The sequence below is a fragment of the Triturus cristatus genome, chromosome 10, assembly GCF_964204655.1.
Source record: "Triturus cristatus chromosome 10, aTriCri1.1, whole genome shotgun sequence".
In the NCBI taxonomy this organism is placed as follows: domain Eukaryota; kingdom Metazoa; phylum Chordata; class Amphibia; order Caudata; family Salamandridae; genus Triturus; species Triturus cristatus.
This window is the reverse complement of record NC_140593.1, coordinates 481,322,531-481,347,084: the sequence shown is the minus strand read 5'-3', so window position 1 is coordinate 481,347,084 and position 24,554 is coordinate 481,322,531.

The window sequence follows — 24,554 nt, the reverse complement described above, 5'->3', positions numbered from 1 at the left end:
CGGCTACATAATGCATTTAGGCGTTTATTTTTGTGGAGACTATGAGTCTGTCTTCGATTACACTATTGTGGTAGTTTTGATCATGTGACATGTCCTTTCAGTGTTCAAAATGGTGATGAACTTTATTTTTGACTGTTGGTGAACAAGCCTGCAGGACAGGCGAAACGCGTCCAGCAGCTGACGATTAAAATTGTGTTATCGAGCAAGACATGGCGTCGTCATCTTTTCACTGGGGTGATTTGAACTATTGGAGATATTAACGGATTTTGCCTGGTTTATCCGTACGGACGACGCGCCCTTCGTTCAGGAGCAGCGGCAGTTGGAGCTAGGCATCTAAAAGTGTGCATATATATATATATATATATATATATATATATATATATATATTCACTGAAAAAACCATAGGTTTCACACACGTTATAGTTAGGAATTAGCATTTAAAAAACCTTAGAAATTCAGTGAAAAAACCATAGGTTTCACACATGTTATAGTTAGCTGGACATTTTACTCGTAAAAAACCAATGAAATTGCCCCGTTATAGTTAGTTCAGCTAACTATAACTCACGCGCCCGCAATGCACTGCTGATGACGTCACATATTACATCACTCATGACATGGTCAGTGACATCACTCATGACATCACTGATGACATCTCAAATGACATCACTGATGACCTCACTGATGACATCATCCAGTGAATGTGTGTTTTTCTGAAAATTAAATATGTTTTATATATGTATATCTCAAGGTCGATGGAAGAATAAATGGGTATATAAGTGTCTAAATGGATGATTTGTTTTTAAAAAATTGATTGTGTAACTGACTGATTAAGTGTATCTCTCACTTTGTGTATAAGTGGCTGCATGGGTTGGTGAGTAGCTACATGGGTGTCTATATAGGTTAGTAGTTGTTTTTTTGAGTATCAGTCTGAGTGTCTGTATGGTTCGGTGGGGGGTATTACGTAGTGCATAGGTGCATGAATGAGTGACTCACTGTTTGTATGTGTTGAAGACAGCATGTGTGCAGGACTGTATGGGTGGATGAGTGTGTGTATGGGTGTGTTAGTGAGTGAATGACTGTCCCAATAGTGTCTTGAGGAGTAACTACATATGTTTTAAACTAGTATATGTGACTATTGGTGTATATATGTGAGTATATGTGAGAGGGAGAGATTGAAAGAGTTCCTGTATGAATAAGTATGTGTTTCTATAAGTGATTGTTTAAAAGACTAAGTATGTGTAAGTTTCCGTAGAAGTAAGTGTGGTGGTGTGTGTATAACTGTATATGCAGGTGAATGTATGTTTGATTCTTTATTAGCATGAGTGACTATGTGTGTGAGTAACTCTATGGATGAGTGGCATTATGTAACAGGATGTATAGGTGTATGAGTACATATGATGAGTGAGTACATGTATGAGTGACTGTATAGGACTGTTGGTGAATGAGTGGATGTGTATGTGGATCTTAGAATTACTGAAGAGGTTGTTGTAACTGGTATTGGTATGTCCATTGTTTTGAAAATTTTAGTCTCTATTTTTGAATGTGTGTATCAAAGCTTATATTAAGGTGAGAGGAGGTCTGCCACTCTATCACAAGGATGATGTCATCAGTGAGGTCATCAGTGATGTCATTTGAGATGTCATCAGTGATGTCATGAGTGATGTCACTGACCATGTCATGAGTGATGTAATATGTGACGTCATCAGCAGTGCATTGCGGGCGCGTGAGTTATAGTTAGCTGAACTAACTATAACGGGGCAATTTCATTGGTTTTTTACGAGTAAAATGTCCAGCTAACTATAACATGTGTGAAACCTATGGTTTTTTCACTGAATTTCTAAGGTTTTTTAAATGCTAATTCCTAACTATAACGTGTGTGAAACCTATGGTTTTTTCAGTGAATTTCTAAGGTTTTTTAAATGCTAATTCCTAACTATAACGTGTGTGAAACCCATGGTTTTTTCAGTGAATTTGCAAGGTTTTTTAAATGCTAATTCCTAACTATAACGTGTGTGTAACCCATGGTTTTTTCAGTGAATTTGCAAGGTTTTTTAAATGCTAATTTTTTTTTTTATTCTTCATTTTTTTCAAACATATTTTTAATTTAATTTTCTTTCATTTTATAAAGACTATGCTTAAATTTTTAAAATCCTTAAATATTTTTTTTTAATATATTTTTTAAAATAAACATGTAAAATTTATTACCAGATTTTTTTTTTTTTTTTTATAGTACGCGTACCGTAAGCTCACGGTAAGCGTACGGTTTACGCAACGTCCGTAATCTATCTACGCTGCTTGCGTATAGTTACGCACTTTGCGTAGCCGCGCGTACTGCGCGTGGGACGCGTGCGCGCTTACGCCACACGCGCACGTTACGCGGAAGTGCCGGGAGTCACTGTTATGCGCATGCGCGCAAGCGCGTGTCTTTTTTACGCGCATGCGCACTTTTGCCGTAAGCGTACCGTAAGCGTACCGTAAGCGTACGGTAGGTCATGTGATCATGAAACACAACTTTTGATTGGTTGAAACTACTTTCAGTTCTAGAACTCTCCTACACCACACCCATTCCCCTCATTTCTGCTTGTGATCCCTTGGGAGAAGGAGCTGGTTTGTCTTTGGGATACGATGGCAGAACAGCAGAGCTCTTCTGAGAGTGAGGCTAGCACCAGCAGCACTGTCTTGAGGCAGAGATCGAGGAAACAAAAGCCTTCTTATGTTTGGGATTATTTTACTTTTCCAGAAGGCCAGCAAAAGGTGAATGCACCCTTAGTTACTTGCAAGCTGTGTAAGCGTGTACTTTCTAGAGGTAATCCTAACAGGAAGTATTCCTTTGGGAATCACACCATGAAGAGACACCTCCAGGATGTACACAGAAGGACACATGGTCATCTTTTTGGAGGTAACTCTTCAGAAAGACGAGCCAGTACATCCACAGCAGCTCAGCCTGGACCATCATCTGCAGGGCTGACTCCTTCTTCTGCAGGTCAGGTGAGCCCTTCATCTGTGGGGGGAGAATCTCCTTTTGCTGGCCCTCTGGAAATGAACCTTCGATTTCGGAAGGTTGATATTCATTGCACATTTTGTAAAGGTCTAATTTGTCATAGGGAGACCAGTGTTTCCCTAGTGAACAACAAAATAGATCAGCACATTTGTAGCTTTGAATGATTTTCCCATGCTTCCTTTCCTCTGTCCCTGCATGAACACAACGGTTCTTTTAAGAGCCAACCTTATCTTTCATCTTTTTTTTACATATGTTTTTTAAAACCTTTTTTTTTTTTTTTTTTACCGTACGCGTACGGTGCGCGTACCTTTTTTTTATTTTTTTTAAAAAAACACTAAAAATCAATTATCACATTACAAGGTCCTTGAGAGACTACAATTATTATTATTGACTTACCATACTCACTCAAAAAAATATTTATTCATTTGTTTTTTTAAAAAATAGTTTTAAAAATGGTTGTAGTTTTCGAAAATTTTCTATATCGATCTGAAAAAAAAGAAAAAAGTATTAATATTTTTTTAACAATTTATAATACAGTATACATATTTACATTTTTTTCAAAAAAATATTTTTGCCTTATTTTTGCTGTTTTCAGAATATATTGCATTTCACTATAAATTGTGAAAGCAATTGCATTCATCATTTTACAGCGGGCAAAAAAAAATAACAATCTCAAAGATTGTATTAAAAAAGCCCAGAATCTCTTCTCACTTAAACTTATCATTACAGAAATGCATATTATTCTAAAAAAATATCATCTAAAAACAATACTTATTTCTTTAAAATACCGTCTGATATGTTTGTTTCAGAAGTATAATCACAATATTATATCTCAAATAACTCCAAAATACATCTGATTTCATTTCCTTTAGGCCAAATAGTATTTTTTTATTTTTTTTTTGGAATAAATTTCCAAGGGAAATCCATTAAAATTCTAAAGTTTAATCTGTCCAGATCTCACCGATTCTCTGTAACATTTTGGTTCACGAAAAATTTTTGAATAATTTATTTAGTCCACAATAGAATTGCTTACTTTTCCACATGGCCAAATAGTAATTTTTTAAATCATTTTTGAAAAAATTTCCAATGGCAGTCCAATAGCATTCCAAAATTTAAAATGTGCAGAAGTTACCGATTATCTATAAATTATTGGTTTTTCAAACTTGCATTAAAAATTAAAAAAGTCCACATTACAATTGGTTATCTTTCCTTTAGGCCAAATGATAATTTTAAAAATATTTTTTCTACAAAATTGCAATGGTAATCCAGTAAAATGGTAAAATTATTTTGTCCAGATCTTGCCAAGTCTCTCTAAAATTTAGGTTTCAGGAAGATTAGATAGGAATTTGCTAAATCAAAAGGCAAACGTTGTTTGAAAATCAATTGGGAATCATTACACAGTGTCCAGCCTTTTTCACATTTTAGATAAACTGTGTAATGTCCAGAAGTAACAGTAGGTCCATCATGGAAAATTATTGCAACAGTTACAAAAGTTTTTCCTGAAATTGATAATTGCTGTCCTGTAAACTTCTTTATTAAAGTATCCAATTTTGAACCATCAGCTCTACATCGTTGCATCATTAAAATTACATACTGTCCGTATTCCCTTAAAATTAATGTTGAAAACATGTCAGAATTACACTCACCACATTTCATGCTATGATTAGCATCTTTAACTAATTTTGCAAAAGTGACTGTTTTACTCTCTGGCAATGTCAAATAAATAAACCTTTCATTATCAACAATAGAGCCACATATATTATAACAATTATCACAACTATGTTCCCATTTATAAGAGAGACCAAAAAAAATGTCAATGGGAACTCCTTCTTCTTCCACTACCTGAAGAAAATACATCAAAAATTCGTGTGCATCTTGCTGTTCATTTTGAGAAAACTGTGTTCGTCCTGAACATACATCTAAAAGTTTTCTAATATCAGTAGCACTTTCTATTTGAGTTTTATCTTTACTCAGCTTTTGAAAAAGGAGACTCAGCTCTGAACAGAATCTTTTTCCCTGATTTACTATTATCTGCTCTTGCAAACTTTCCAGATAAAATGCAACATTCAGCACTACATTAGCGTAGCAGTTGACACCAGAGCTATTTTCAAAATGACATCCTACAACCTGTTCTTCATTGTCCTTTTTCTTTTTGCTTGCAATTACATCACTCCTCTTTTTTTTCCTCTTCTCTATATCTTCATTACAGATATTCTCATTTCTCCTTTTACGAGAAACTACACGTTTCTCCAACACAGGATACTGACCTAAATGAGGAGCATAGCTTCTTCTTAATCTATTATACTCCTTTACACAGTTTGTATCAGCACTAACTTTTGAGTCATCAAAGTCTATCATGAATAAACCTGATAATGTTTTGACTCGTGACAAAGCTACATATGCCATACCTTCTTTGAACACAGTTGAACCAATGTTCACAAATGCACAATCTACAGTCAATCCTTGAGACTTGTGGATAGTTACAGCATATGCTAGAGAAAACGGAAACTGCTTCCTACGTACATATAAGTCTTTCACAAGCATAAAACGAACTGTACAACGACAAATATCTTTAACTTCATCTATCTGATCAAATTTTATCTGTAAACATTCAATTCCTTCTTTTTTCTGATAATTAATAAAACACACAACTCTTCCCATCGCTCCATTCACTAAGCCTTTCTCAACATCCAAATTTCTCCTTAAAAATACTCTACAGTTCATGCAAACATATAGATTTTTTTCTAATCCTGCTGTTTTGGAGATGTTCTTCTCTAGTGAGTCCAATTTATTTTTCAGTTTGCCTGTTACTGTGACAGTAATTCTTCCATCCTCAATTTTGTCCACTGCTTCCAATTTCCTGATCTCTTCCTTTTCCAATTTCAAAAGCTCCTCATTAAATATTGAGCATTCACGTAGAGTTGGCATTAAGCAGATGACACTTTTGTTTTCTGCAATATTCTTGTATATTTTCTCTGCAACTATTTCTTCCTTTGGAAATAAATTATGTAGCAGCCGACTCTGTAATGCTTTTTTCCCAACTTCTGTGAGTAGTCCAATTCTGATATCTTTCAGAATACTTCCATATTCTTCATCGTTTGCTTGCCTCATATTAGTTGTAAGTTCCTTGTACTCAAAGAAGGACCAAATATTTGTATTTCCAATGCTTCCCAATGACTTCTTCGTGTCTTCATGTGTCACAGTATTAAACACTGGTTGGCCTTTAACTGGAGTAAGTTGCAAAAGATCCCCAAAAACTATGACGTGTTTTCCACCAAATAACACGTCATAGTCTGTCTTCAAAATTTGCTGCATTCTTAAATGCACAAAGGCAAGCATTAAGTTTGATACCATGCTCGCCTCATCAATAATGAGAACTTGCATCTTCTTCAATACTCTTGAAACTTCCAAGGATGCTTCTCCAGTTAGCTTGTTGAATTGTATTTTGTTCTCATGCTCCACTGGTAACATTAGCAAACGATGTAACGTGATTCCTTTTATGTTATATGCTGCTAACCCAGTTGGAGCAGTAACCACACAAGACAAAGTAGAATCCGTTTTTTGCTTTAGGTAGCTTCTGATGACTTTAATTAGGAAACTTTTTCCAGTGCCAGCTTGTCCGCTTACATACATCCTGATTGGATGAAATGATGTGCATGAGCACTCTTTTTTTATATGTAGAAATCCGTGATCAATTTTGTTTTTGATCTCTTCATAAATGTGTTGCTGCTCTTGATTCAGTTGTCTTTCCAAATTTTGTAAGTCTATAAATTCTTCTTGAGCTTGATTCATAGCCGTTTCCACTTCATTCATGGCTATTGATGCTTCATTTTCAACGATTGGTTGTCCTAGGGGATCTTGACTGTATGTTCCTGAACTTTGGCTGTCCTGAGAACTGTCTCTAGCTATTTCTGCTGCAATTGTAGTTTCCTGTTCAATTTCTTCATTTAACATTTGCAGATAAGTTGTGAATGTATTGCATTGTATGCTGTCTTTGCAAGCATTAAAAGAATCTTCATAGCTCTGGAATTCTCCCAGTAGTTCATCCTCTGTACGCCATGGTTTAAACAACTGTAAAAGAGCCAAGTAGTAAAATTCTTTCTTGTCGGTTGTGTCGCAACTCAGCTTCCGTTGATTTATCAAACTTCCTTTGGTTTGCTTCACCAAACATCCTTCTTCACCAACAACTTTATATTTTCCACTGTTGATGTCTTCTGCAGCTTTCCGTGAATAAATGTAGTTCTGCAGCACTTCATAGAGACACATGTTCTCCAGATGATGACTTCTCTTGGGATAATATGTGTCCAACATGTTTGTTTTCAATATATCTGTACTTTCTGGGTCATTCTCGGCCAAATATTCAATTTCTCCAACAGATTTCAGTACCCGATTTCTCATTGCTGCAAGGCCTAAACTTGCCCAAATTATTCTTCTTGACTTTGAGTGGAGACTTGCAGAAGATAACCTATCTGAACATTCGTAGGATCCAATTTCTCGATGCGATAACATCTTCAAACTGAAACTGTACAGCTTCTTACTGACAGTCTTCTCGTGAGAAATCTCTTCCCACATTTCCTTCAATTCTGTTTTTTCTGATTTCGTAATGTAAGACGTTACATATCGTGCAACAGCAATGGAATTGTCAGCTACATACTGTATATCCATGTTAGCGTTCCACATGGATAAAATGACTGGGTTGTAGTCATTTATATTTTTTGATTCTTCTTTTCTTTTAAGGTTGTAGGTATTCTTAGGTGATTTTCTTGTGATAGTATGTCTCACAGCTGACATAAAACTGTTGACTCTTCCATTTGAAAGAACAGGTCTAGGAAATCCAAATCGACATTTAGTGTAGTATTTTTCTTTGCTCTTGTATTTCCGTCGACAGTATTTTCCACACCGATGACTTTGGAAACGTAGAACTTGCTCCTTTAACTTGTTCTCTTCTTTGCTTTTTGGTATACCACATGTTGCATATTCTTCAATGTAAGATAACACTGCTTCATCAGTATCTGTTCCAAACTTTGGGGCATCCTTGATCCACAGCAGCATATGAATATGAGGAGCACCTCTTGCCTGGTACTCTTTTCTCCAAAAGAAATCCACTACTTCTCCAAGGGGTGGATTTTTTTTATTGCAGATGAAGGACATCATAGCCTCAAATCTATGATTGAAATATCTGCAAACATTAACCGGATCCAATGAGCACAGTTCTCCTGCTGTCTTGTATTCGATGTTTTTAATGTTTGAATTGGCCTCTTGTAGAAAATCCAGTAAATCATCCCAAGCGTACTCGGCACAGCTTAGGGTAAGGAACCATGTTGGTGTTCCTAAATTGCGTAACATGCATTTTAGTTCACCATGGCGTCGGTACCAATATTCATTTGTCCCACGCTGACAAGCCATCAGATTGATCAGTTGTGTTTCCAAATGATCATCTCGGTGCTGCACTTTCTCCATAAAATCCTTAGCAGACACATTTTGTAAATGTACTCCACTTTTTAAAATGTGATTTACTGCATAAGACAGTGCAGACAAGTCGCTTTCAAATAAAAGATGGAACAAATAAGGAATACTTTGTCGAAATCTGGGATCTTCAGCATATAGTCTTGTAGTCCGATACTCTGAAGCTGGAATCTGTTCTGGACGTTCATCGTATCGTCCTCCTTTTCCTTTAGGAAACAGCTGGGGAAAACATCGAGCTTCCAAGCTCTCCTCCCATACACTCACGGGATTTCCTTTTGCTTTCTTCATCTGAAAGAGATCAATATTGTCTCCCATAACTTCTTTCGAATGGAGAGGATGTATGCTAAAATGTTCATAAATTTCTTCTTCCTTTGACTTGTCCACTTTTTCAATTTGTCCAGTTGGTGTTTCTGTGTGTTCTTGAAAATCTTCTTCTTCTTCTTCTTCTTCTATATAAATTGATTCATACCATTTGTTATTTTTTTTCAAATACAAATTTGCAACTGTGAAATCACCAGAGCAAGACGCAATAAATCTCTGCCTATAATTCCTCTATGCACACAGAGTCATGTTTTCACATTAGTCCTAAAACGAAATTTCTTTGCCAATTTGAAAGCACACTTACTGCTCTTTTTTTTTCGGGCCAAGTGAAAATCTCTTTTTACAATTTGAAATCACTTTTACAGACTGACACATTATGAAACCACTATTTTTGATTTATTTAATTGCACGTGTCCAAGCTGTTTTTTTTTCAGACCACCACCATGTGCATTCTCTGTGACTGCCTACACTCCACCAAGGGCAACCAGCCTTAGTGATGCTGAATGTATTTGCATTACAGACTTAAACCTGAAAACCCCACTGGCTTCTAAATACTGTGCATGACTATACATGGCAAGCACATGGGTGTGTGCTAAGCCTCTGCTTCTTCCCCAAAAAATTCGCTCCCCCTTTCCATCTAATGCAACTGTGAAATCACCAGAGCAAGACGCAATAAATCTCTGCCTATAATTCTTCTATACACACAGAGTCATGTTTTCACATTAGTCCCAAAACGAAATTTCTTTGCCAATTTGAAAGCACACTTACTGCTCTTTTTTTTTTCGGGGCAAGTGTAAATCACTTTTACACACTGTCACATTATGAAACCACCATGTGTAACTACAACAAAAACAATTCCCATTTCTATTATTCATTTCTTAAGTTACCACATACATCCCCTCTCAAACTCTAAACTCACCTTTAAAATTAGTTAGTTGTGAAAGAAATGTGACACTCAAACAGCAGATTATCAGAGCCAGGATCTCTGTTGTGTTCACCTCTCTCCTCTCAGCAGAAACAGATAATGGCAAACTTTCCCTCTATTTTTCCACACATATACATGTAAGTTTCAAATCTCAGTGCTTCCCCCTTTTTTTCAAATGTAATCACACATTTCTATTGGTTGAAAACCAACCCTTTTCCAAAAGTACCCTGCCCCCAACTTGACTTCTGCCTAGTACCCTTCCCCCAACTTGACTTCTGCCTGCTACCATAGCAACAGCTCATGGAACACTGCTGTGTGCAGTTAGGTCAGAAGTTCGACACACAATGTTTCAATTCCACAGAGCAAGAGTGCTTGACTTTTCAAACCTAACAGCAAATCCATAGTACTGTTCTTTGGTTACACATTTTTTTGTACCAATACAAAACATGCTTCTATTAATTTTCACATACAGCCTAGTTTTTATTCTAGAATGGTATGAAACAGCCAATCAGTTCTTTTTGTTTTAAAAAAATATGTATGCCTCCATTTCCAAACTGTCTTTCTTTTCATATTGCCATTCTACTGAAAGACACCTCCTGAGTGCATCCAGTTCTCCTTTGAAGATGTTCACAGTGTGGATTGTAGGGCACAGCTATGTCTTCTGGAGTGAAAAGTTTGCAGAGAAAACAGATATGGTGAGAGACCTTGCTTTGCCAAATGTAGACATTAAATGGATTGGTCAGAGAGGGTTAAAGTGGCACCAATTGATGCCATTGGTGAAATCCTTCATTCAAATCCAACACCCTGACCTCATAATAGTGCACTGTGGTGGCAATGACCTAGGCACTTTGACTGGGGTAGGTCTGGAAATGCTTATGAAGGACACCTTTGCACAACTGTTTACACTTTTCCCTAAAACTGCCTTTGTGTTTTCCAACATATGCCAAAGGCAAAAATGGAACTGGTCCAATCATTTCTGTCCACAGATTGACAAAGCAAGAAAGCACGTCAACAAATCTGTTTCTGCTTTCCTCCGTGACTATGGTATGGGTGCCATTTACCACAACAACTTGCGTTATGACATGCAAGACATTTATAGAGGAGATGGTGTGCACTTCAATGATGAAGGGAACAGAGTCTTCCTCTTGAACCTTAGACTCTGCATCGGTACTTACTTGTAGGTACCACTAAAAAAATGACTTCATAAACACAACAGCTCTTTTTAGAGCTCCCTAATTTCTAAACTCTTAAATCTGCTTTTCATTTATCTATTTTTATTTTTTTACCGTACGCTTACCGTAAGCTTACCGTACGCGTACCCCGTGATTTTTTTTAAAATCAATAAATGTTTTTTTTGTACTTTTCTGTCCTTCTTTGACCCCCTTACAAATGTTAGGGGGTCTGTAACTCTCCTCATTGCCCCCTTTCCTTGTTTTCACTCTTTTTTTTCAGAGTGAAATACACAAAATGGCGGCCGCCGCTTCCTGGTTTCGGCCGATTCGAATGTTTACTAAGATCTAACAGCCAATCAGAATCGCGCTCGCGCACGCCGCCGTACGCTTACCGTAAGCGTACGGTAAGCGTACCGTAAGCGGGCTCAGATATATATATTGATTTAAAGGCTATTTTCTCAGAATCTACTGAACAGATTTACACCAAACCTACAAAAGGCACTTCCTTGACCTAGGGACTACCTCTCTGCCAAATTTTGAGTAATTCTGTTCAGCCGTTCGGGCTGTAGCTCGTTCTAAAGGTCCTATGGAAAAATGCATGGGAAAAACGCGTTTTGGGACCCCCCTTTTATCTCAGCCCCCGCTTGACGGATCCCCCCGAGACTTTCAGGGTAGGAGCGGAGCGTAGCGCCCCACCTATTTTGAGAAATTCGCGAGGATTCGTCGACCGGCGCCAAAGTTATTCAAAATAGAATGTTGAGGTTTTCCTATGGAAACGTGGTCCTAACTATAACTACCTACTGGCGACCGCCAGTAGGTAATATATATATATATATATATATATATATTTTATTTTTTATTTTTTTTCACTGAAAAAAACATAGGTTTCAGGCACGTTATAGTTAGCAATTAGCATTTAAAAAACCTAAGAAATTCACTGAAAAAACCATAGGTTTCAGGGACATTATAGTTAGGAATTAGCATTTAAAAAAACCTTAGAAATTCACTGAAAAAACCATAGGTTTTAGGGACGTTATAGTTAGTTGGACATTTGACTCATATAAAACCAGAGAAATTAGCCTGTTATAGTTAGTTGAGATAACTATAACTCACGCCCCCGTAATGCACTGCTGATGATGTCACATATTACATCACTCATGACATGGTCATTGACATCACTCATGACATCACTCATGACATTTCAAATGACATCACTGATGACATCACTGATGACATCATCCAGTGAATGTGTGTTTCTGTAAAGTTTAAATATGTTTAATAAATATATATATGCCAAGATGTATTGAAGAATGAATGAGTGTATAAGACTCAGGATGGATGATTAAGTAGGTGTGTGACTAACTGTATACGTGACTAATTAATTGTGTCTTACTTAATGAATGTGTTAGCGACTGATATAGACATTCACAAAGTTTAGGTTGCTAGTTGATGCGTAAGCAGTTCCATGATTTGGTTAGCAACTAAATGAGGATCTATATGAGCTATTCATAGCTTGTCTGAGTACCTGTATGAGTACCTGAGTGTCTGCGTGGGTGGGTGGGGGGGTGTGACTCTCTGCATAGATGTGTGAGTGGCTAATTCACTAGGTATATGTGTTCAAGTCTATATCTGTGAAGGTCTGTATGGCTGAGTGAGTGTGTGTATGAGTGTCTCGGTGAGTGAATGGATGCCTCAGTGGTGCATGTGAGTAACTACATATGTGAAAGGCAGTATATATGAGTGTTGGACTATATAAATGACTATATCTGAGAATGAGTGATTGTGAGAGTGCCTGTATGGATCAGAGTGTCCTTGTATTAGTTATTGTATTAGAGTGTAAGTATGTGTTAGTATATGTTTAAATTAAAAAAACGAAAACACCACTTCCCCATATTTTCAACAACCAGCCAAATCTGCAATGCGATCCAAAAAGCAGGTAATAAGCCGAGTTAGCAGTAACAAATTAACATCAACCTTTAACTGGTGTAAGGAGGTCGGGTATCTACTCTGTTATTTTGACCCAACTCACAGCCACATCTAAAGACCAACACATGATACAGCTACTGATCATGCAGCTCCGACACCCAACAACGCCAAAAAACACATCCCCACCACCACCAGAACCTCCCCCTGACCAACCCCCCTACTACCACAGAGGCAGCACAAAACAGAACAACGGACCTTCCCAAAATGCCATGCCCCTCAGCCACACAATAGTTGAATGTTGGGAGATGAGCATCCAACTATATATGAAGGAGGCAAGTCACTCATCACTGATAAAGCATGCAATGCCAGGTGTAACACTCATGTGCTGCACAAACCTCACTATGCAAAGCACAAACCTCTCCATGTGGAGATATACTATTGATACTTGTAGTGTAGTGCACAGTGGACGCAACCATGTTACCTCAGGCAGTGGGAAAGATCTCGGTCTGGATGTAGCTGTGTTGCCCCTCCCTGGAAGCGGAAGCGGAGTGGGCTGCTCCAACGTACGCCACTCCAGCGTAGGAGTATGAATAAATAGACCAGGCCCTAGGCGTGGTTCACTTGTGAGAATACCAACGAGTCTGTCAGAATGGCAGCCCTCACCCTGGCACGTGGCAGCCGCCATAACCGTGGGCCTCCTCGACACTGGGCCCCTGCAAACCCAGCGGCACAGCACCGCAGATTTATGTCTGTTGCGACTACTGCCTTCGATCTACACTACGGACAGCACGGCTCACAATTCAGATGTAGGGGCCATTGCAGATATCGCAGTCAAGTTCACAAGACACATTGCTCCCAGTGCGGCCCACCCAGATCACGCATCATCACAGGGTACACACGCGCTGTGTGCTTCAGGTACTACTAACTCACTGCACCATATGTCATCGCCAAGTGGCCTTATCAACGCAGAATTCTTTAGACAAAACACACTGCTCCCAGTGCGGCCCGCCGGGACTACATCTCATCGCAGGGTGCGCACACGCTGAGTACTCCAGGTGCCACTAACTGTGCAGCTCAACTCAATGCCACATGGCTGTGCACCCATCTTGACCGCTGCCTCCGCCCTACACTGGAGTTACATGCTTCACAACTCAAGATTAGTAGCGATCAAATTGTGTAAGAGACTATGATGCGTTAAAAAGACCAAATGCTCCCAATCTGTGCAGCTCAAGTCAACGTCACCTGCCTGTGGGCCTTTGCTGACCGCTGCCTCCGGCCTACACTGTGGAACACCGGCGACACGTGGTGCCAACTAACCCTTTTCAACACAAGCCGCTCCCACATGTGTAACTGTGCCCTGAGTCCTGAATGGCAGCGACCACAGCACCAGACTCCCTTTGATCAGTGAGGGGTATTTTCATATGGAAGGCCGGCGACACGTGGTGCTACTGAACCTGCACTACGCAGGCCAGTGGGGCCAGCAATGTATGCACATGGCTGTGGACCCGAGCTCACCGCTACACCTGCCCTACACTGTGGGCGACCGGCAACAAATGGTACCACTAACCATCTTCAACACAAGCCAATCCCACATGTGTAACTGTGTCCTGAGTCCTTAATGGCAGTGACCACAGCACCAGACTCCCTTCGATCACCGAGGTGTATTTCCACATGGAATACCGGCGACACGTGGTACCACTGTACAGGTACTACGCAAGGTTTTTTTGGGTCACCAATGTATGCACGTAGCTGTGGACCCTAGCTCACCGCCTCCTCTGCCCTACACTATGGGTGACCAGCGACAAATGGTACCACTAACCGTCTACAAACACAAGCCGATGCCACATGTGTAACTGTGTCCTGAGTCCTGAATGGCAGCGACCACAGCACCAGACTCCCTTTGATCAGTGAGGGGTATTTCCATATGGAAGGCCGGCGACACATGGTGCCACTGAACCTGCACTACGCAGACCGGTGGGGCCACCAACATATGCACGTGGCTGTGGAGCCTAGCTCACCGCTACCTCTGCCCTACACTGTGGGCGAACCACGACAACTGGTACCACTAACCATCTTCAACACAAGCCGATCCCACATGTGAAAGTGTGTCCTGAGTCCTGAATGGCAGTGACCCCAACTTGCCAGAGACCACAGCACCAGACTCCCTTCGATTAGTGTGGCGTATTTGCATATCAAAGACATCAATGTGGAAAGTATTGCCGACGAAAAGATAACGCAAAAGATACATTTTACACAAACTGTCGATTTCCCTTTCCACGTCCAGTAATTTCCAAAGGAAGAGTGAACAGTTTTATGTCAGCAATGAGACATACCATCACTCGAAAATCACCCAAAAATACTTATAATTTAAAAAGAACAGAAGCATCGAAGTACAATAATGATTACAATACGGAGATTTTGAAGATGTGAAATGCAAATATGAACATACAATATAATGCACATAACTCAATTGCTGTTTCTCACTATGTCACGTCATATATTCCCAACTCTGAGAAGACAGAATTGAAAGAAATGTGGGAAGAAATTTCACAGGAGAAGACACTTAGGAAAAATATGTACAGCTTCAGTTTGAAGATATTTTCACATTGAGAAATTGGATCCTACCAATGTTCGGATCGATAGACACCTGCAAGTTTACATTCAAAGTCAACAGGAACCATCTGGATAAGTCTAGGTTTTCCTACGGCACGAAATCGAGTTTTAATATAAATGTTATAAAACAAATTTGTGATAATATAGAGTTACGTTTCTTTGCTAGTCAAGAGAACTGTACAGAAAATAACAGTTGGATATGTTTAGGTATTGATCAACAAATGGAAGATAATACTGTTGTGAAGTTTGAAAAAGAAATAACAAAGTTTAAAGTAGTTTCTGGTGAAAATCCCAACTATGTTTATATTTATTGCCGATGTACTCATTATAAAATTCAAATTAGGAATGTAGATGTACTACCACTAACCCTGTTAAACACAAGTTGATCCCACATGTGTAATTGTGTCCTGAGTCCTGAATGGCATTCACCGCAAGTCCCTGGCAGCAACCACAGCACCACACTCCCTTCAATCACTGAGGCATATTTCGATATGCAAGGCCAGCGACAAGTAGTCCCACTAACCCTCTTTAACACAAGCTGATCCCACATGTGTAACTGTGTCCTGCATGGCAGTGACCCCAAGTCCGTGGCAGCAACCACAGCAGCATACTCTCTTTGATCAGTTAGACATATTTCCATATGCAATGGTGGCGACACGTGGTGCCAATAACTCTGTTCAATACAAGCCGATCCCACATGTGTAACTGTGTCCTGAGTCCTGAATGGCAGTGACCCCAACTCCGTACCACCACACTCCCTTTGATCAGTGAGGGATTTTTCCATATGCAACTACAGACCCCAGTAGGCAAGTAAGTATCACAGTCCTACACCCTACATATTATACTTTTAGTATCCTTGCTTAAAGAACTTTTTTTCATATCAGTTATAGCTTTACTACAATGACCAAATTAATCTTCAAATGAAAACTAAAATGGAATAGCAGTCTACACCGCAGGCAGTACTGCTCTCAATTCCATTTTTAAATGCTAATATCTAACAATAAGATTGTACTCAGAAAATACAACACTTCATCAGTGTATTCTATACTTATTTCATCTTTTCATCTTACGCCTACACTACACTCACTAGGGCTCCCAATGGAAATTATTTCTTCATTCATTAATTACACTAGGAAAGTAACTATTACAGGCCTCAAATCTACATAATATACTTTTAGTATCCTTTCTTCTTGAACATTTTTTATATCAGTTATACCTTTAGTACAGTCATCAAATTCATTTTACAAACAAAAACTCAGCAGTCTACAGTGCGGGCAGCAGACCTCTCAATTTGAATTTTGGACACGTGCTGCCAACTAACACTGTCCAACACAAGCCGATCCCACATGTGTAACTGTGTCCTGAGTCCTGAATGGCAGTGGCCCCAAGTCCATGGCAGCCACCACAGCAGCAAACTCTCTTTGATCAGTTAGACATATTTCCAGATGCAGTGACCCAAAACTTCATGGCAGCGACCACACCACCACACTCCCTTCGATTAGTGAGGAGTATTTTCATATTGAAGGCTGGCGACAAGTGGTGCCACTGAACCTGCACTATGCAGGCCGGTGAGGCCACCAACGTATGCACGTGGTTGTGAACCCTTGCTCACCGCTACCTCTGGCCTACACTATGATCAGCAGGCCTCACAATTCTGATACAGTCGTAATTCCACATGACGCCGTCCTAAAGCCAAGACACATTGCTCCCAGTGCGGCCCGTCCACACCAAGCATCATCACAGGCTCATACACTCTCAATACTTCTGGTGCCATTAACCCTCTTTAACAGAAACCGATCCCACATTTGCAACTGTGTCCTGAGTCCTGAATGGCAGTGACCTCAAGTCCGAGACAGCAACCACACAACATACTCCCGTTGATTTGTGAAGCATATTTCGATATGCAAGGCCGGCGACACGTAGTCCCACTAATCCTCTTTAACACAAACCAATACCACATGTGCAACTGTGTCCTGAATCCTGAATGGTAGTCACCCCAACTTTGTGGCAGCGCCCACAGCACCAGACTCTCTTCAGTCTTATTTGTTGTTCTTTTCTTTAAATACATTTTTTTATATGTAAATCTATACATGTCTAAGACTCTTCTTTGTCCAACCACACAGGGACACTTCTGGGCCCAAGAAGGTTGTTGGGGGTATGATGGTAATGTGGGAAGACTGTGCGTTACCTCCAGCGTAGGAGTATGAATAAATAGACCAGGCCCTAGGCGTGGTTCACTTGTGAGAATACCAACGAGTCTGTCAGAATGGCAGCCCTCACCCTGGCACGTGGCAGCCGCCATAACCGTGGGCCTCCTCGACACTGGGCCCCTGCAAACCCAGCGGCACAGCACCGCAGATTTATGTCTGTTGCGACTACTGCCTTCGATCTACACTACGGACAGCACGGCTCACAATTCAGATGTAGGGGCCATTGCAGATATCGCAGTCAAGTTCACAAGACACATTGCTCCCAGTGCGGCCCACCCAGATCACGCATCATCACAGGGTACACACGCGCTGTGTGCTTCAGGTACTACTAACTCACTGCACCATATGTCATCGCCAAGTGGCCTTATCAACGCAGAATTCTTTAGACAAAACACACTGCTCCCAGTGCGGCCCGCCGGGACTACATCTCATCGCAGGGTGCGCACACGCTGAGTACTCCAGGTGCCACTAACTGTGCAGCTCAACTCAATGCCACATGGCTGTGCACCCATCTTGACCGCTGCCTCCGCCCTACACTGGAGTTACATGCTTCACAACTCAAGATTAGTAGCGATCAAATTGTGTAAGAGACTATGATGCGTTAAAAAGACCAAATGCTCCCAATCTGTGCAGCTCAAGTCAACGTCACCTGCCTGTGGGCCTTTGCTGACCGCTGCCTCCGGCCTACACTGTGGAACACCGGCGACACGTGGTGCCAACTAACCCTTTTCAACACAAGCCGCTCCCACATGTGTAACTGTGCCCTGAGTCCTGAATGGCAGCGACCACAGCACCAGACTCCCTTTGATCAGTGAGGGGTATTTTCATATGGAAGGCCGGCGACACGTGGTGCTACTGAACCTGCACTACGCAGGCCAGTGGGGCCAGCAATGTATGCACATGGCTGTGGACCCGAGCTCACCGCTACACCTGCCCTACACTGTGGGCGACCGGCAACAAATGGTACCACTAACCATCTTCAACACAAGCCAATCCCACATGTGTAACTGTGTCCTGAGTCCTTAATGGCAGTGACCACAGCACCAGACTCCCTTCGATCACCGAGGTGTATTTCCACATGGAATACCGGCGACACGTGGTACCACTGTACAGGTACTACGCAAGGTTTTTTTGGGTCACCAATGTATGCACGTAGCTGTGGACCCTAGCTCACCGCCTCCTCTGCCCTACACTATGGGTGACCAGCGACAAATGGTACCACTAACCGTCTACAAACACAAGCCGATGCCACATGTGTAACTGTGTCCTGAGTCCTGAATGGCAGCGACCACAGCACCAGACTCCCTTTGATCAGTGAGGGGTATTTCCATATGGAAGGCCGGCGACACATGGTGCCACTGAACCTGCACTACGCAGACCGGTGGGGCCACCAACATATGCACGTGGCTGTGGAGCCTAGCTCACCGCTACCTCTGCCCTACACTGTGGGCGAACCACGACAACTGGTACCACTAACCATCTTCAACACAAGCCGATCCCACATGTGAAAGTGTGTCCTGAGTCCTGAATGGCAGTGACCCCAACTTGCCAGAGACCACAGCACCAGACTCCCTTCGATTAGTGTGGCGTATTTGCATATCAAAGACATCAATGTGGAAAGTATTGCCGACGAAAAGATAACGCAAAAGATACATTTTACACAAACTGTCGATTTCCCTTTCCACGTCCAGTAATTTCCAAAGGAAGAGTGAACAGTTTTATGTCAGCAATGAGACATACCATCACTCGAAAATCACCCAAAAATACTTATAATTTAAAAAGAACAGAAGCATCGAAGTACAATAATGATTACAATACGGAGATTTTGAAGATGTGAAATGCAAATATGAACATACAATATAATGCACATAACTCAATTGCTGTTTCTCACTATGTCACGTCATATATTCCCAACTCTGAGAAGACAGAATTGAAAGAAATGTGGGAAGAAATTTCACAGGAGAAGACACTTAGGAAAAATATGTACAGCTTCAGTTTGAAGATATTTTCACATTGAGAAATTGGATCCTACCAATGTTCGGATCGATAGACACCTGCAAGTTTACATTCAAAGTCAACAGGAACCATCTGGATAAGTCTAGGTTTTCCTACGGCACGAAATCGAGTTTTAATATAAATGTTATAAAACAAATTTGTGATAATATAGAGTTACGTTTCTTTGCTAGTCAAGAGAACTGTACAGAAAATAACAGTTGGATATGTTTAGGTATTGATCAACAAATGGAAGATAATACTGTTGTGAAGTTTGAAAAAGAAATAACAAAGTTTAAAGTAGTTTCTGGTGAAAATCCCAACTATGTTTATATTTATTGCCGATGTACTCATTATAAAATTCAAATTAGGAATGTAGATGTACTACCACTAACCCTGTTAAACACAAGTTGATCCCACATGTGTAATTGTGTCCTGAGTCCTGAATGGCATTCACCGCAAGTCCCTGGCAGCAACCACAGCACCACACTCCCTTCAATCACTGAGGCATATTTCGATATGCAAGGCCAGCGACAAGTAGTCCCACTAACCCTCTTTAACACAAGCTGATCCCACATGTGTAACTGTGTCCTGCATGGCAGTGACCCCAAGTCCGTGGCAGCAACCACAGCAGCATACTCTCTTTGATCAGTTAGACATATTTCCATATGCAATGGTGGCGACACGTGGTGCCAATAACTCTGTTCAATACAAGCCGATCCCACATGTGTAACTGTGTCCTGAGTCCTGAATGGCAGTGACCCCAACTCCGTACCACCACACTCCCTTTGATCAGTGAGGGATTTTTCCATATGCAACTACAGACCCCAGTAGGCAAGTAAGTATCACAGTCCTACACCCTACATATTATACTTTTAGTATCCTTGCTTAAAGAACTTTTTTTCATATCAGTTATAGCTTTACTACAATGACCAAATTAATCTTCAAATGAAAACTAAAATGGAATAGCAGTCTACACCGCAGGCAGTACTGCTCTCAATTCCATTTTTAAATGCTAATATCTAACAATAAGATTGTACTCAGAAAATACAACACTTCATCAGTGTATTCTATACTTATTTCATCTTTTCATCTTACGCCTACACTACACTCACTAGGGCTCCCAATGGAAATTATTTCTTCATTCATTAATTACACTAGGAAAGTAACTATTACAGGCCTCAAATCTACATAATATACTTTTAGTATCCTTTCTTCTTGAACATTTTTTATATCAGTTATACCTTTAGTACAGTCATCAAATTCATTTTACAAACAAAAACTCAGCAGTCTACAGTGCGGGCAGCAGACCTCTCAATTTGAATTTTGGACACGTGCTGCCAACTAACACTGTCCAACACAAGCCGATCCCACATGTGTAACTGTGTCCTGAGTCCTGAATGGCAGTGGCCCCAAGTCCATGGCAGCCACCACAGCAGCAAACTCTCTTTGATCAGTTAGACATATTTCCAGATGCAGTGACCCAAAACTTCATGGCAGCGACCACACCACCACACTCCCTTCGATTAGTGAGGAGTATTTTCATATTGAAGGCTGGCGACAAGTGGTGCCACTGAACCTGCACTATGCAGGCCGGTGAGGCCACCAACGTATGCACGTGGTTGTGAACCCTTGCTCACCGCTACCTCTGGCCTACACTATGATCAGCAGGCCTCACAATTCTGATACAGTCGTAATTCCACATGACGCCGTCCTAAAGCCAAGACACATTGCTCCCAGTGCGGCCCGTCCACACCAAGCATCATCACAGGCTCATACACTCTCAATACTTCTGGTGCCATTAACCCTCTTTAACAGAAACCGATCCCACATTTGCAACTGTGTCCTGAGTCCTGAATGGCAGTGACCTCAAGTCCGAGACAGCAACCACACAACATACTCCCGTTGATTTGTGAAGCATATTTCGATATGCAAGGCCGGCGACACGTAGTCCCACTAATCCTCTTTAACACAAACCAATACCACATGTGTAACTGTGTCCTGAATCCTGAATGGTAGTCACCCCAACTTTGTGGCAGCGCCCACAGCACCAGACTCTCTTCAGTCTTATTTGTTGTTCTTTTCTTTAAATACATTTTTTTATATGTAAATCTATACATGTCTAAGACTCTTCTTTGTCCAACCACACAGGGACACTTCTGGGCCCAAGAAGGTTGTTGGGGGTATGATGGTAATGTGGGAAGACTGTGCGTTACCTGCTGATGTGGGAAGAGGCAGTGTCAAAGGGGTATCATTCACAGAAAGAACTCTGATATGTTTTCACAAATACCTCGGACAAATGCCAGCTGACGGACTGAATCACAAAATGATTTTTCAATACTTTAGTGTGAATTATGAACAGTTTGCACCCAGGCGCGCAGAGGTACAGCTGCAGCCCGTCCACTCCACGCACAGACGCAGTACTACAAGCCGTCCACACCATTCTAGCTATCCCTGCCCTGTTCCGTCGTACGCCACGCCATGCCACTCAGATTACGTTCCGACGACGGCCCCACATACCTACCTGTTGCAGGTGTACTCGCTGTTGGTGTGCAGGTCAGTGGTCGAGTTCTCAACATCTCACGGCCACTCCCTGAGGGCAGATTTGCATACACACCACACCCATCCGGCACATGCATCACAGGCCATGTGACCACGCAAATATAATAGATCGACAATGTCACATCCTTTATTGCCGGTGCTAACTAGATGCCGACGCTCGACGTGTCTCAACCATGAAGAGTCTTTCAAAACGTGCGCAGAAGGTTACTCGCACCCTAATCTGTATAGCCTTCAGGGGACTACCACCCCCTTGGGGCGGACTTCACATGCACAGGGTTAGTGCCACCCGAAGTTCATATGGCCATCAGGGGCCTACCACCATGTGGCACGAACTTAACTTCCACAGGTTTAGCGGCCCCAAAAGCTGATGTGGTCTCCGCCATTGATGACTCAGGACTCAGCGACATGTGTAAGATCTGCCGGGCCGTGGAGAAGATGATGTGGTCTCCGCCACTCATGACTCAGGACTCAGCGACATCTGTGCGATCTGCCAAGCACCTGATGTGGTCTCTGCCATTCAGGACTCAGGATGCAGCGCCATATCTGGGATGCATGGAGTTTTGACGGGCACGTGGAGTGCCCACTGCTGCACACTCCGGTGGCACCAGGTAATTATTTGCTCATGGATGCGCAGGGGCGGCAGTGTCTCTCTCTCGCTCTCTCTCTCTCTCTCTCTCTCCCCCCCTCTCGCTACCCCTCTCTTTCTCTCCTCCTCTCTCTCTCGATCTCTCTCTCTCTCTTCCTTCTTTTCCTTCTATCTCTCTAACTCTCTCTTCCTTCTCCCTTTCTCACTCCCTTTCTTTCCTTCCCTCTCTTTTTCTCTCTGGCCTTTTTTTCCTTCTCTTTTTCTCTATGTATCTCTCCTTTGATATGCGCATTACACACGTCCTTATTTTGTGCCCTATTTTCCAGGCTCTGTCGTCCACATCCATGGTCCCCACAGCAGTGTTCCACCTTATTTTGTATTTTTTTGGATACATTTTGTTTATTACTTTATCGTTGATATATGTTTATAAAAGAATAAAGTTTAAAAAAATAATAATAACGTTTCCGGTTGTTTTCTTAACTCCTGTGTAACTCATTCTTATTTCATTGTATTTATATTGATTGGGAATTGGGCGTCACGTGCTGGATCTTGATGAGATACACTGCCCAGTTCATATATTGTCCTGCACACGCAAAACATCACATCACAACTTTCACACCAACGGAAGTACGAAACAAATTCCGGCGATAAGCCACGTTATCACCAGGGATTTTACACCTGCTTTCCGATGGTGTTTAGCAGGATGACTACCTGCACCATGAAAGAGAACACAGCAAAGAGCCACACCAGAAAACCCACAGGTGCCATAGAATAAATGAGCACGATACAGGGATATCCATGAGGGCCACAAGACTCTTCGAAACAACTCTGGGACTGCCAACGTCCCTCAAACCCGCATCTGAGCAAGTGTGTCCCTCTGGTCATTGTGTTAGCATGATCGGCACCGGCCCTGCAACATCACAGTGTGCTATCACCTCAGCGCTGGCAGTGAGCCTGGACATGTAGCTACGCATGCATCCTCCTGCATGCACAACCGGCGTGTGCTGGTCCGGAGTGCACAGGTCAGTGCAGGGGTATGCCTATCCGACAACAGGAATGGGGTGTCTCGGACATCTCTGTGTACAGGAAGTGCAGTAAGTGTGTCTCTGTGTTCTGGTGTGGCCGGCCACAAGGGCCGCAGCAGTCGATGTTCTAAAGTGGCATGCACCACCTCCAAACGGCACTGTGATGGTGTAGTTGGAATGCAGCAGCAAATGTGCAAATAGGCATTACAATGGTGTGCCGTATGAGTGCATGAGATACAACAGCGCACCGTACAAAAGTGTGGGAGCTCATGGGAGGAAGGAGCAGCTGTTTGCAACGTAACAGACTCGTCCATGTGCCACGTGCTGGGCATCTCATCCATGATAACCACGGTCGCAGACATCCCACAACACCAACGGCCAGCCTTTGTACACATCCTCTATGAATGCAGCGTGGTTTTCACTTCTATGCTCGTTCACTGGTGTGATGTTGGCGAGTTGTGTGACTTGTGCTCCTTGTTGGTGTGTTTAATTTTGCCCATTGTTTGTCTATACTTGTGCTATACTTAATTGTGCATGTCTGGCATTCTGCCCATCTCCCCCCATCCCCCCACTCCCTGCTTCTTCCTCTTCCTGGTGCTGTTCTGTCTATAATTTTGTTGATTCCCACATAAATACATGTAAAGAACAAATTAGAATAGTTCCTTGATTCTTTTGGGTTTCAAAACTTCTCTCTCTTAGTTTCTTTTTAATTTTCCATATAAACAGTTTCTTTTAATATTCAACAACACAAAGAA